The sequence below is a fragment of the Pseudophryne corroboree genome, chromosome 3, assembly GCF_028390025.1.
Source record: "Pseudophryne corroboree isolate aPseCor3 chromosome 3, aPseCor3.hap2, whole genome shotgun sequence".
Classification (NCBI taxonomy): domain Eukaryota; kingdom Metazoa; phylum Chordata; class Amphibia; order Anura; family Myobatrachidae; genus Pseudophryne; species Pseudophryne corroboree.
Window position 1 is genome coordinate 117,505,839 of NC_086446.1, and position 10,000 is coordinate 117,515,838.

Consider the following 10,000-nt stretch of genomic DNA (forward strand, 5'->3'; position numbering starts at 1 on the left):
CATTTTCAAACGTATTCATTTATGAACCAGTAGTTAGAAGTAGAAAAGTTCTAACAGAAACCACAAAGTTCATCTACAGCCACACCACACTGGATACGCCCAAACTCATCTGTTCTTGGAAGCTAAGCAGTGTTGGGCCTGGTTAGTACTTGGATGGGAGACCACCTGGGAATACAAGGTGCTGTAGATAATTTTATACTGCCAACACCGTTCTGTTGATGCATTCCATTTTCAAACGTATTCATTTATGAACCAGTAGTTAGAAGTAGAAAAGTTCTAACAGAAACCACAAAGCTCATCTACAGCCACACCACACTGGGTACGCCCAATCTCATCTGATCTTGGAAGCTAAGCAGTGTTGGGCCTGGTTAGTACTTGGATGGGAGACCACCTGGGAATACAAGGTGCTGTAGATATTTTTATACTGCCAACACCGTTCTGTTGATGCATTCCATTTTCAAACGTATTCATTTATGAACCAGTAGTTAGAAGTAGAAAAGTTTTAACAGAAACCACAAAGCTCATCTACAGCCACACCACACTGGATACGCCCAATCTCATCTGATCTTGGAAGCTAAGCAGTGTTGGGCCTGGTTAGTACTTGGATGGGATACCACCTCGGAATACAAGGTGCTGTAGATATTTTTATACTGCCAACACCGTTCTGTTGATGCATTCCATTTTAAAACGTATTCATTTATGAACCAGTAGTTAGAAGTAGAAAAGTTCTAACAGAAACCAGAAAGCTCATCTACAGCAACACCACACTGGATACGCCCAATCTCATCTGATCTTGGAAGCTAAGCAGTGTTGGGCCTGGTTAGTACTTGGATGGGAGACCACCTGGGTATACAAGGTGCTGTAGATATTTTTATACTGCCAACACCGTTCTGTTGATGCATTCCATTTTCAAACGTATTCATTTATGAACCAGTAGTTAGAAGTAGAAAAGTTCTAACAGAAACCACAAAGCTCATCTACAGCCACACCACACTGGATACGCCCAATCTCATCTGATCTTAGAAGCTAAGCAGTGTTGGGCCTGGTTAGTACTTGGATGGGAGACCACCTGGGAATACAAGGTGCTGTAGATATTTTTATACTACCAACACCGTTCTGTTGAGGCATTCCATTTTCAAACGTATTCATTTATGAAACAGTAGTTAGAAGTAGAAAAGTTCTAACAGAAACCACAAAGCTCATCTACAGCCACACCACACTGGATACGCCCAATCTCATCTGATCTTGGAAGCTAAGCAGTGTTGGGCCTGGTTAGTACTTGGATGGGAGACCACCTCGGAATATAAGGTGCTGTAGATATTTTTATACTGCCAACACCGTTCTGTTGATGCATTCCATTTTAAAACGTATTCATTTATGAACCAGTAGTTAGAAGTAGAAAAGTTCTAACAGAAACCAGAAAGTTCATCTATAGCAACAACACACTGGATACGCCCAATCTCATCTGATCTTGGAAGCTAAGCAGTGTTGGGCCTGGTTAGTACTTGGATGGGAGACCACCTGGGAATACAAGGTGCTGTAGATATTATTATACTGCCAACACCGTTCTGTTGATGCATTCCATTTTAAAACGTATTCATTTATGAACCAGTAGTTAGAAGTAGAAAAGTTCTAACAGAAACCACAAAGCTAATCTACAGCCACACCACACTGGATACGCCCAATCTCATCTGATCTTGGAAGCTAAGCAGTGTTGGGCCTGGTTAGTACTTGGATGGGAGACCACCTCGGAATACAAGGTGCTGTAGATATTTTTATACTGCCAACACCGTTCTGTTGATGCATTCCATTTTAAAACGTATTCATTTATGAACCAGTAGTTAGAAGTAGAAAAGTTCTAACAGAAACCAGAAAGTTCATCTATAGCAACACAACACTGGATACGCCCAATCTCATCTGATCTTGGAAGCTAAGCAGTGTTGGGCCTGGTTAGTACTTGGATGGGAGACCACCTGGGAATACAAGGTGCTGTAGATAATTTTATACTGCCAACACCGTTCTGTTGATGCATTCCATTTTCAAACGTATTCATTTATGAACCAGTAGTTAGAAGTAGAAAAGTTCTAACAGAAACCACAAAGTTCATCTACAGCCACACCACACTGGATACGCCCAAACTCATCTGATCTTGGAAGCTAAGCAGTGTTGGGCCTGGTTAGTACTTGGATGGGAGACCACCTGGGAATTCAAGGTGCTGTAGATATTTTTATACTGCCAACAACGTTCTGTTGATGCATTCCATTTTCAAACGTATTCATTTATGAACCAGTAGTTAGAAGTAGAAAAGTTCTAACAGAAACCACAAAGCTCATCTACAGCCACACCACACTGGATACGCCCAATCTCATCTGATCTTGGAAGCTAAGCAGTGTTGGGCCTGGTTAGTACTTGGATAGGAGACCACCTGGGAATATAAGGTGCTGTAGATATTTTTATACTGCCAACACCGTTCTGTTGATGCATTCAATTTTCAAATGTATTCATTTATGAACCAGTAGTTAGAAGTAGAAAAGTTCAAATAGAAACCATAAAGCTCATCTACAGCCACACCACACTGGATACGCCCAATCTCATCTGATCTTGGAAACTAAGCAGTGTTGGACCTGGTTAGTACTTGGATGGGAGACCACCTGGGAATACAAGGTGCTGTGGATATTTTTATACTGCCAACACCGTTCTGTTGATGCATTCCATTTTCAAACGTATTCATTTATGAACCAGTAGTTAGAAGTAGAAAAGTTCAAACAGAAACTACAAAGCTCATCTACAGCCACACCACACTGGATACGCCCAATCTCATCTGATCTTGGAAGCTAAGCAGTGTTGGGCCTGGTTAGTACTTGGATGGGAGACCACCTGGGAATACAAGGTGCTGTAGATATTTTTATACTGCCAACACTGTTCTGTTGATGCATTCCATTTTCAAACGAATTCATTTATGAACCAGTAGTTAGAAGTAGAAAAGTTCTAACAGAAACCATAAAGCTCATCTACAGCCACACCACACTGGATACGCCCAATCTCATCTGATCTTGGAAGCTAAGCAGTGTTGGGCTTGGTTAATACTTGGATGGGAGACCACCTGGGAATACAAGGTGCTGTAGATAATTTTATACAGCCAACACCGTTCTGTTGATGCATTCCATTTTCAAACGTATTCATTTATGAACCAGTAGTTAGAAGTAGAAAAGTTCTAACAGAAACCACAAAGTTCATCTACAGCCACACCACACTGGATACGCCCAATCTCATCTGATCTTGGAAGCTAAGCAGTGTTGGGCCTCGTTAGTACTTGGATGGGAGACCACCTGGGAATACAAGGTGCTGTAGATATTTTTTTACTGCCAACACCGTTCTGTTGATGCATTCCATTTTCAAACATATTCATTTATGAACCAGTAGTTAGAAGTAGAAAAGTTCTAACAGAAACCACAAAGCTCATCTACAGCCACACCACACTGGATATGCCCAATCTCATCTGATCTTGGAAGCTAAGCAGTGTTGGCCTGGTTAGTACTTGGATGGGAGACCACCTGGGAATACAAGGTGCTGTAGATATTTTTATACTGCCAACACCGTTCTGTTGATGCATTCAATTTTCAAATGTATTCATTTATGAACCAGTAGTTAGAAGTAGAAAAGTTCTAACAGAAACCACAAAGCTCATCTACAGCCACACCACACTGGATACGCCCAATCTCATCTGATCTTGGAAGCTAAGCAGTGTTGGGCCTGGTTAGTACTTGGATGGGAGACCACCTGGGAATATAAGGTGCTGTAGATATTTTTATACTGCCAACACCGTTCTTTTGATGCATTCAATTTTCAAATTTATTCATTTATGAACCAGTAGTTAGAAGTAGAAAAGTTCAAATAGAAACTACAAAGCTCATCTACAGCCACATCACACTGGATACGCCCAATCTCATCTGATCTTGGAAGCTAAGCAGTGTTGGGGCTGGTTAGTACTTGGATGGGAGAACATCTGGGAATACAAGGTGCTGTAGATAATTTTATACTGCCAACACCGTTCTGTTGATGCATTCCATTTTAAAACGTATTCATTTATGAACCAGTAGTTAGAAGTAGAAAAGTTCTAACAGAAACCAAAAAGTTTATCTACAGCTACACCACACTGGATACGTCCAATCTCATCTGATCTTGGAAGTTAAGCAGTGTTGGGCCTGGTTAGTACTTGGATGGGAGACCACCTGGGAATACAAGGTGCTGTGGATATTTTTATACTGCCAACACCGTTCTGTTGATGCATTCCATTTTCAAACGTATTCATTTATGAACCAGTAGTTAGAAGTAGAAAAGTTCAAACAGAAACCACAAAGCTCATCTACAGCCACACCACACTGGATACGCCCAATCTCATCTGATCTTGGAAGCTAAGCAGTGTTGGGCCTGGTTAGTACTTGGATGGGAGACCACCTGGGAATACAAGGTGCTGTAGATATTTTTATACTGCCAACACTGTTCTGTTGATGCATTCCATTTTCAAACGAATTCATTTATGAACCAGTAGTTAGAAGTAGAAAAGTTCTAACAGAAACCATAAAGCTCATCTACAGCCACACCGCATTGGATACGCCCAATCTTATCTGATCTTGGAAGCTAAGCAGTGTTGGGCTTGGTTAGTACTTGGATGGGAGACCACCTGGGGATACAAGGTGCTGTAGATAATTTTATACTGCCAACACCGTTCTGTTGATGCATTCCATTTTCAAACGTATTCATTTATGAACCAGTAGTTAGAAGTAGAAAAGTTCTAACAGAAACCACAAAGTTCATCTACAGGCACACCACACTGGATACGCCCAATCTCATCGGATCTTGGAAGCTAAGCAGTGTTGGGCCTAGTTAGTACTTGGATGGGAGACCACCTGGGAATACAAGGTGCTGTAGATATTTTTATACTGCCAACACCGTTCTGTTGATGCATTCCATTTTCAAACATATTCATTTATGAACCAGTAGTTAGAAGTAGAAAAGTTCTAACAGAAACCACAAAGCTCATCTACAGCCACACCACACTGGATATGACCAATCTCATCTGATCTTGGAAGCTAAGCAGTGTTGGCCTGGTTAGTACTTGGATGGGAGACCACCTGGGAATACAAGGTGCTGTAGATATTTTTATACTGCCAACACCGTTCTGTTGATGCATTCAATTTTCAAATGTATTCATTTATGAACCAGTAGTTAGAAGTAGAAAAGTTCTAACAGAAACCACAAAGCTCATCTACAGCCACACCACACTGGATACGCCCAATCTCATCTGATCTTGGAAGCTAAGCAGTGTTGGGCATGGTTAGTACTTGGATGGGAGACCACCTGGGAATATAAGGTGCTGTAGATATTTTTATACTGCCAACACCGTTCTGTTGATGCATTCAATTTTCAAATTTATTCATTTATGAACCAGTAGTTAGAAGTAGAAAAGTTCAAATAGAAACCACAAAGCTCATCTACAGCCACACCACACTGGATACGCCCAATCTCATCTGATCTTGGAAGCTAAGCAGTGTTGGGGCTGGTTAGTACTTGGATGGGAGAACATCTGGGAATACAAGGTGCTGTAGATAATTTTATACTGCCAACACCGTTCTGTTGATGCATTCCATTTTAAAACGTATTCATTTATGAACCAGTAGTTAGAAGTAAAAAAGTTCTAACAGAAACCAAAAAGTTTAATTACAGCTACACCACACTGGATACGTCCAATCTCATCTGATCTTGGAAGTTAAGCAGTGTTGGGCCTGGTTAGTACTTGGATGGGAGACCACCTGGGAATACAAGGTGCTGTGGATATTTTTATACTGCCAACACCGTTCTGTTGATGCATTCCATTTTCAAACGTATTCATTTATGAACCAGTAGTTAGAAGTAGAAAAGTTCAAACAGAAACCACAAAGCTCATCTACAGCCACACCACACTGGATACGCCCAATCTCATCTGATCTTGGAAGCTAAGCAGTGTTGGGCCTGGTTAGTACTTGGATGGGAGACCACCTGGGAATACAAGGTGCTGTAGATATTTTTATACTGCCAACACTGTTCTGTTGATGCATTCCATTTTCAAACGAATTCATTTATGAACCAGTAGTTAGAAGTAGAAAAGTTCTAACAGAAACCATAAAGCTCATCTACAGCCACACCGCATTGGATATGCCCAATCTCATCTGATCTTGGAAGCTAAGCAGTGTTGGGCTTGGTTAGTACTTGGATGGGAGACCACCTGGGGATACAAGGTGCTGTAGATAATTTTATACAGCCAACACCGTTCTGTTGATGCATTCCATTTTCAAACGTATTCATTTATGAACCAGTAGTTAGAAGTAGAAAAGTTCTAACAGAAACCACAAAGTTCATCTACAGGCACACCACACTGGATACGCCCAATCTCATCTGATCTTGGAAGCTAAGCAGTGTTGGGCCTAGTTAGTACTTGGATGGGAGACCACCTGGGAATACAAGGTGCTGTAGATATTTTTATACTGCCAACACCGTTCTGTTGATGCATTCCATTTTCAAACATATTCATTTATGAACCAGTACTTAGAAGTAGAAAAGTTCTAACAGAAACCACAAAGCTCATCTACAGCCACACCACACTGGATACGCCTAATCTCATCTGATCTTGGAAGCTAAGCAGTGTTGGCCTGGTTAGTACTTGGATGGGAGACCACCTGGGAATACAAGGTGCTGTAGATATTTTTATACTGCCAACACCGTTCTGTTGATGCATTCAATTTTCAAATGTATTCATTTATGAACCAGTAGTTAGAAGTAGAAAAGTTCTAACAGAAACCACAAAGTTCATCTACAGCCACACTACACTGGATACGCCCAATCTCATCTGATCTTGGAATCTAAGCAGTGTTGGGCCTGGTTAGTACTTGGATGGGAGACCATCTGGGAATACAAGGTGCTGTAGATAATTTTATACTGCCAACACCGTTCTGTTGATGCATTCCATTTTAAAACGTATTCATTTATGAACCAGTAGTTAGAAGTAGAAAAGTTCTAACAGAAACCAAAAAGTTGATCTACAGCTACACCACACTGGATACGTCCAATCTCATCTGATCTTGGAAGCTAAGCAGTGTTGGGCCTGGTTAGTACTTGGATGGGAGACCATCTGGGAATACAAGGTGCTGTAGATAATTTTATACTGCCAACACCGTTCTGTTGATGCATTCCATTTTCAAACGTATTCATTTATGAACCAGTAGTTAGAAGTAGAAAAGTTCAAACAGAAACCACAAAGCTCATCTACAGCCACACCACACTGGATACGCCCAATCTCATCTGATCTTGGAAGCTAAGCAGTGTTGGGCCTAGTAATTACTTGGATGGGAGACCACCTGGGAATACAAGGTGCTGTAGATATTTTTATACTGCCAACAACGTTCTGTTGATGCATTCCATTTTCAAACATATTCATTTATGAACCAGTAGTTAGAAGTAGAAAAGTTCTAACAGAAACCACAAAGCTCATCTACAGCCACACCACACTGGATACGCCTAATCTCATCTGATCTTGGAAGCTAAGCAGTGTTGGCCTGGTTAGTACTTGGATGGGAGACCACCTGGGAATACAAGGTGCTGTAGATATTTTTATACTGCCAACACCGTTCTGTTGATGCATTCAATTTTCAAATGTATTCATTTATGAACCAGTAGTTAGAAGTAGAAAAGTTCTAACAGAAACCACAAAGTTCATCTACAGCCACACCACACTGGATACGCCCAATCTCATCTGATCTTGGAAGCTAAGCAGTGTTGGGCCTGGTTAGTACTTGGATGGGAGACCACCTGGGAATACAAGGTGCTGTAGATATTTTTATACTGCCAACACCGTTCTGTTGATGCATTCCATTTTCAAACGTATTCATTTATGAACCAGTAGTTAGAAGTAGAAAAGTTCTAACAGAAACAACAAAGCTCATCTACAGCCACACCACACTGGATACGCCCAATCTCATCTGATCTTGGAAGCTAAGCAGTGTTGGGCCTGGTTAGTACTTGGATGGGAGACCACCTGGGAATACAAGGTGCTGTAGATATTTTTATACTGCCAACACCGTTCTGTTGATGCATTCAATTTTCAAATGTATTCATTTATGAACCAGTAGTTAGAAGTAGAAAAGTTCAAACAGAAACCACAAAGCTCATCTACAGCCACACCACGCTGGATACGCCCAATCTCATCTGATCTTGGAAGCTAAGCAGTGTTGTGCCTGGTTAGTACTTGGATGGGAGACCACCTGGGAATACAAGGTGCTGTAGATATTTTTATACTGCCAACACCGTTCTGTTGATGCATTCCATTTTCAAACTTATTCATTTATGAACCAGTAGTTAGAAGTAGAAAAGTTCTAACAGAAACCACAAAGCTCATCTACAGCCACAGCACACTGGATACGCCCAATCTCATCTGATCTTGGAAGCTACGCAGTGTTGGGCCTGGTTAGTACTTGGATGGGAGACCACCTGGGAATACAAGGTGCTGTAGATATTTTTATACTGCCAACACCGTTCTGTTGATGCATTCCATTTTCAAACGTATTCATTTATGAACGAGTAGTTAGAAGTAGAAAAGTTCTAACAGAAACCAAAAAGTTTATCTACAGCCACACCACACTGGATACGTCCAATCTCATCTGATCTTGGAAGCTAAGCAGTGTTGGGCCTGGTTAGTACTTGGATGGGAGACCACCTGGGAATACAAGTTGCTGTGGATATTTTTATACTGCCAACACCGTTCTGTTGATGCATTCCATTTTCAAACGTATTCATTTATGAACCAGTAGTTAGAAGTAGAAAAGTTCAAACAGAAACCACAAAGCTCATCTACAGCCACACCATACTGGATACACCCAATCTCATCTGATCTTGGAAGCTAAGCAGTGTTGGGCCTGGTTAGTACTTGGATGGGAGACCACCTGGGAATACAAGGTGCTGTAGATATTTTTATACTGCCAACACCAATCTGTTGATGTATTCAATTTTCAAATGTATTCATTTATGAACCAGTAGTTAGAAGAAGAAAAGTTCAAACAGAAACCACAAAGCTCATCTACAGCCACACCACACTGGATACGCCCAATCTCATCTGATCTTGGAAGCTAAGCAGTGTTGGGCTTGGTTAGTACTTGGATGGGAGACCACCTGGGAATACAAGGTGCTGTAGATATTTTTATACTGCCAACACCGTTCTGTTGATGCATTCCATTTTCAAACGTATTCATTTATGAACCAGTAGTTAGAAGTAGAAAAGTTCTAACAGAAACCACAAAGCTCAGTTACAGCCACACCACACTGGATACACCCAATCTCATCTGGGCTTGGAAGCTAAGCAGTGTTGGGCCTGGTTAGTACTTGGAAGGGAGACCACCTGGGAATACAAGGTGCTGTAGATATTTTTATACTAACAACACCGTTCTGTTGATGCATTCCATTTTCAAACGTATTCATTTATGAACCAGTAGTTAGAAGTAGAAAAGTTCTAACAGAAACCATAAAGCTCATCTACAGCCACACCACACTGGATATGCCCAATCTCATCTGATCTTAGAAGCTAAGCAGTGTTGGGCCTGGTTAGTACTTGGATGGGAGACTACCTGGGAATACAAGGTGCTGTAGATATTTTTATACTACCAACACCGTTCTGTTGATGCATTCCATTTTCAAACGTATTCATTTATGAACCAGTAGTTAGAAGTAGAAAAGTACTAACAGAAACCATAAAGCTCTTCTAAAGCCACACCACACTGGATACGCCCAATCTCATCTGATCTTGGAATCTAAGCAGTGTTGGGCCTGGTTAGTACTTGGATGGGAGACCATCTGGGAATACAAGGTGCTGTAGATAATTTTATACTGCCAACACCGTTCTGTTGATGCATTCCATTTTAAAACGTATTCATTTATGAACCAGTAGTTAGAAGTAGAAAAGTTCTAACAGAAA

The 10,000-nt window shown here is 41.1% G+C and overlaps 32 non-coding genes and 12 pseudogenes across 32 annotated transcripts; all 44 read left to right on the top strand.

The window, feature by feature from the left end:
* The first annotated feature begins 71 nt into the window (after positions 1-71).
* On the top strand, positions 72-190 carry LOC135058594 (5S ribosomal RNA). The gene has a single exon (XR_010245021.1). It is a non-coding gene; the product is annotated as a 5S ribosomal RNA (ribosomal RNA).
* Positions 191-297: 107 nt separating this feature from the next.
* LOC135059514 (5S ribosomal RNA) lies at positions 298-416 on the top strand. The gene has a single exon (XR_010245918.1). It is a non-coding gene; the product is annotated as a 5S ribosomal RNA (ribosomal RNA).
* Positions 417-523: 107 nt separating this feature from the next.
* On the top strand, positions 524-642 carry LOC135067037 (5S ribosomal RNA). The gene has a single exon (XR_010253267.1). It is a non-coding gene; the product is annotated as a 5S ribosomal RNA (ribosomal RNA).
* Positions 643-749: 107 nt separating this feature from the next.
* Positions 750-868, top strand: LOC135069171 (5S ribosomal RNA). The gene has a single exon (XR_010255359.1). It is a non-coding gene; the product is annotated as a 5S ribosomal RNA (ribosomal RNA).
* A 107-nt stretch (positions 869-975) lies between these two features.
* On the top strand, positions 976-1,094 carry LOC135064780 (5S ribosomal RNA). Its single transcript, XR_010251081.1, has one exon. It is a non-coding gene; the product is annotated as a 5S ribosomal RNA (ribosomal RNA).
* Positions 1,095-1,201: 107 nt separating this feature from the next.
* LOC135066139 (5S ribosomal RNA) lies at positions 1,202-1,320 on the top strand. The gene has a single exon (XR_010252395.1). It is a non-coding gene; the product is annotated as a 5S ribosomal RNA (ribosomal RNA).
* A 107-nt stretch (positions 1,321-1,427) lies between these two features.
* On the top strand, positions 1,428-1,546 carry LOC134887366 (5S ribosomal RNA; annotated as a pseudogene).
* A 107-nt stretch (positions 1,547-1,653) lies between these two features.
* Positions 1,654-1,772, top strand: LOC135061948 (5S ribosomal RNA). Its single transcript, XR_010248313.1, has one exon. It is a non-coding gene; the product is annotated as a 5S ribosomal RNA (ribosomal RNA).
* Positions 1,773-1,879: 107 nt separating this feature from the next.
* Positions 1,880-1,998, top strand: LOC134887621 (5S ribosomal RNA; annotated as a pseudogene).
* Positions 1,999-2,105: 107 nt separating this feature from the next.
* LOC135061823 (5S ribosomal RNA) lies at positions 2,106-2,224 on the top strand. Its single transcript, XR_010248192.1, has one exon. It is a non-coding gene; the product is annotated as a 5S ribosomal RNA (ribosomal RNA).
* A 107-nt stretch (positions 2,225-2,331) lies between these two features.
* On the top strand, positions 2,332-2,450 carry LOC135067878 (5S ribosomal RNA). Its single transcript, XR_010254086.1, has one exon. It is a non-coding gene; the product is annotated as a 5S ribosomal RNA (ribosomal RNA).
* A 107-nt stretch (positions 2,451-2,557) lies between these two features.
* On the top strand, positions 2,558-2,676 carry LOC134886122 (5S ribosomal RNA). The gene has a single exon (XR_010170214.1). It is a non-coding gene; the product is annotated as a 5S ribosomal RNA (ribosomal RNA).
* A 107-nt stretch (positions 2,677-2,783) lies between these two features.
* Positions 2,784-2,902, top strand: LOC134900554 (5S ribosomal RNA). Its single transcript, XR_010174065.1, has one exon. It is a non-coding gene; the product is annotated as a 5S ribosomal RNA (ribosomal RNA).
* A 107-nt stretch (positions 2,903-3,009) lies between these two features.
* On the top strand, positions 3,010-3,128 carry LOC135067731 (5S ribosomal RNA). The gene has a single exon (XR_010253942.1). It is a non-coding gene; the product is annotated as a 5S ribosomal RNA (ribosomal RNA).
* Positions 3,129-3,235: 107 nt separating this feature from the next.
* Positions 3,236-3,354, top strand: LOC134901149 (5S ribosomal RNA). Its single transcript, XR_010174642.1, has one exon. It is a non-coding gene; the product is annotated as a 5S ribosomal RNA (ribosomal RNA).
* Positions 3,355-3,461: 107 nt separating this feature from the next.
* Positions 3,462-3,579, top strand: LOC135068048 (5S ribosomal RNA). Its single transcript, XR_010254257.1, has one exon. It is a non-coding gene; the product is annotated as a 5S ribosomal RNA (ribosomal RNA).
* A 107-nt stretch (positions 3,580-3,686) lies between these two features.
* On the top strand, positions 3,687-3,805 carry LOC135058485 (5S ribosomal RNA). The gene has a single exon (XR_010244913.1). It is a non-coding gene; the product is annotated as a 5S ribosomal RNA (ribosomal RNA).
* Positions 3,806-3,912: 107 nt separating this feature from the next.
* LOC134894090 (5S ribosomal RNA) lies at positions 3,913-4,031 on the top strand (annotated as a pseudogene).
* Positions 4,032-4,138: 107 nt separating this feature from the next.
* Positions 4,139-4,257, top strand: LOC135067459 (5S ribosomal RNA). Its single transcript, XR_010253672.1, has one exon. It is a non-coding gene; the product is annotated as a 5S ribosomal RNA (ribosomal RNA).
* A 107-nt stretch (positions 4,258-4,364) lies between these two features.
* Positions 4,365-4,483, top strand: LOC134900555 (5S ribosomal RNA). The gene has a single exon (XR_010174066.1). It is a non-coding gene; the product is annotated as a 5S ribosomal RNA (ribosomal RNA).
* A 107-nt stretch (positions 4,484-4,590) lies between these two features.
* LOC134890938 (5S ribosomal RNA) lies at positions 4,591-4,709 on the top strand (annotated as a pseudogene).
* Positions 4,710-4,816: 107 nt separating this feature from the next.
* LOC135068572 (5S ribosomal RNA) lies at positions 4,817-4,935 on the top strand. Its single transcript, XR_010254768.1, has one exon. It is a non-coding gene; the product is annotated as a 5S ribosomal RNA (ribosomal RNA).
* Positions 4,936-5,042: 107 nt separating this feature from the next.
* On the top strand, positions 5,043-5,160 carry LOC134888315 (5S ribosomal RNA; annotated as a pseudogene).
* Positions 5,161-5,267: 107 nt separating this feature from the next.
* LOC135069109 (5S ribosomal RNA) lies at positions 5,268-5,386 on the top strand. Its single transcript, XR_010255299.1, has one exon. It is a non-coding gene; the product is annotated as a 5S ribosomal RNA (ribosomal RNA).
* A 107-nt stretch (positions 5,387-5,493) lies between these two features.
* LOC134892047 (5S ribosomal RNA) lies at positions 5,494-5,612 on the top strand (annotated as a pseudogene).
* A 107-nt stretch (positions 5,613-5,719) lies between these two features.
* LOC134888015 (5S ribosomal RNA) lies at positions 5,720-5,838 on the top strand (annotated as a pseudogene).
* Positions 5,839-5,945: 107 nt separating this feature from the next.
* Positions 5,946-6,064, top strand: LOC134900556 (5S ribosomal RNA). The gene has a single exon (XR_010174067.1). It is a non-coding gene; the product is annotated as a 5S ribosomal RNA (ribosomal RNA).
* Positions 6,065-6,171: 107 nt separating this feature from the next.
* On the top strand, positions 6,172-6,290 carry LOC134888806 (5S ribosomal RNA; annotated as a pseudogene).
* A 107-nt stretch (positions 6,291-6,397) lies between these two features.
* On the top strand, positions 6,398-6,516 carry LOC135065102 (5S ribosomal RNA). Its single transcript, XR_010251391.1, has one exon. It is a non-coding gene; the product is annotated as a 5S ribosomal RNA (ribosomal RNA).
* A 107-nt stretch (positions 6,517-6,623) lies between these two features.
* LOC135068876 (5S ribosomal RNA) lies at positions 6,624-6,741 on the top strand. The gene has a single exon (XR_010255067.1). It is a non-coding gene; the product is annotated as a 5S ribosomal RNA (ribosomal RNA).
* A 107-nt stretch (positions 6,742-6,848) lies between these two features.
* LOC134886647 (5S ribosomal RNA) lies at positions 6,849-6,967 on the top strand. Its single transcript, XR_010170727.1, has one exon. It is a non-coding gene; the product is annotated as a 5S ribosomal RNA (ribosomal RNA).
* Positions 6,968-7,074: 107 nt separating this feature from the next.
* Positions 7,075-7,193, top strand: LOC135068769 (5S ribosomal RNA). Its single transcript, XR_010254961.1, has one exon. It is a non-coding gene; the product is annotated as a 5S ribosomal RNA (ribosomal RNA).
* A 107-nt stretch (positions 7,194-7,300) lies between these two features.
* Positions 7,301-7,419, top strand: LOC135068540 (5S ribosomal RNA). The gene has a single exon (XR_010254737.1). It is a non-coding gene; the product is annotated as a 5S ribosomal RNA (ribosomal RNA).
* A 107-nt stretch (positions 7,420-7,526) lies between these two features.
* On the top strand, positions 7,527-7,644 carry LOC135068877 (5S ribosomal RNA). The gene has a single exon (XR_010255068.1). It is a non-coding gene; the product is annotated as a 5S ribosomal RNA (ribosomal RNA).
* A 107-nt stretch (positions 7,645-7,751) lies between these two features.
* Positions 7,752-7,870, top strand: LOC134900557 (5S ribosomal RNA). Its single transcript, XR_010174068.1, has one exon. It is a non-coding gene; the product is annotated as a 5S ribosomal RNA (ribosomal RNA).
* A 107-nt stretch (positions 7,871-7,977) lies between these two features.
* LOC134900558 (5S ribosomal RNA) lies at positions 7,978-8,096 on the top strand. The gene has a single exon (XR_010174070.1). It is a non-coding gene; the product is annotated as a 5S ribosomal RNA (ribosomal RNA).
* A 107-nt stretch (positions 8,097-8,203) lies between these two features.
* LOC135070516 (5S ribosomal RNA) lies at positions 8,204-8,322 on the top strand. Its single transcript, XR_010256678.1, has one exon. It is a non-coding gene; the product is annotated as a 5S ribosomal RNA (ribosomal RNA).
* A 107-nt stretch (positions 8,323-8,429) lies between these two features.
* On the top strand, positions 8,430-8,548 carry LOC134888721 (5S ribosomal RNA; annotated as a pseudogene).
* Positions 8,549-8,655: 107 nt separating this feature from the next.
* LOC134886101 (5S ribosomal RNA) lies at positions 8,656-8,774 on the top strand. The gene has a single exon (XR_010170195.1). It is a non-coding gene; the product is annotated as a 5S ribosomal RNA (ribosomal RNA).
* Positions 8,775-8,881: 107 nt separating this feature from the next.
* On the top strand, positions 8,882-9,000 carry LOC134900989 (5S ribosomal RNA). The gene has a single exon (XR_010174488.1). It is a non-coding gene; the product is annotated as a 5S ribosomal RNA (ribosomal RNA).
* Positions 9,001-9,107: 107 nt separating this feature from the next.
* Positions 9,108-9,226, top strand: LOC134902207 (5S ribosomal RNA). Its single transcript, XR_010175677.1, has one exon. It is a non-coding gene; the product is annotated as a 5S ribosomal RNA (ribosomal RNA).
* A 107-nt stretch (positions 9,227-9,333) lies between these two features.
* On the top strand, positions 9,334-9,452 carry LOC134889205 (5S ribosomal RNA; annotated as a pseudogene).
* Positions 9,453-9,559: 107 nt separating this feature from the next.
* LOC134887752 (5S ribosomal RNA) lies at positions 9,560-9,678 on the top strand (annotated as a pseudogene).
* Positions 9,679-9,785: 107 nt separating this feature from the next.
* On the top strand, positions 9,786-9,904 carry LOC134892628 (5S ribosomal RNA; annotated as a pseudogene).
* The last annotated feature ends 96 nt before the right edge of the window (positions 9,905-10,000 follow it).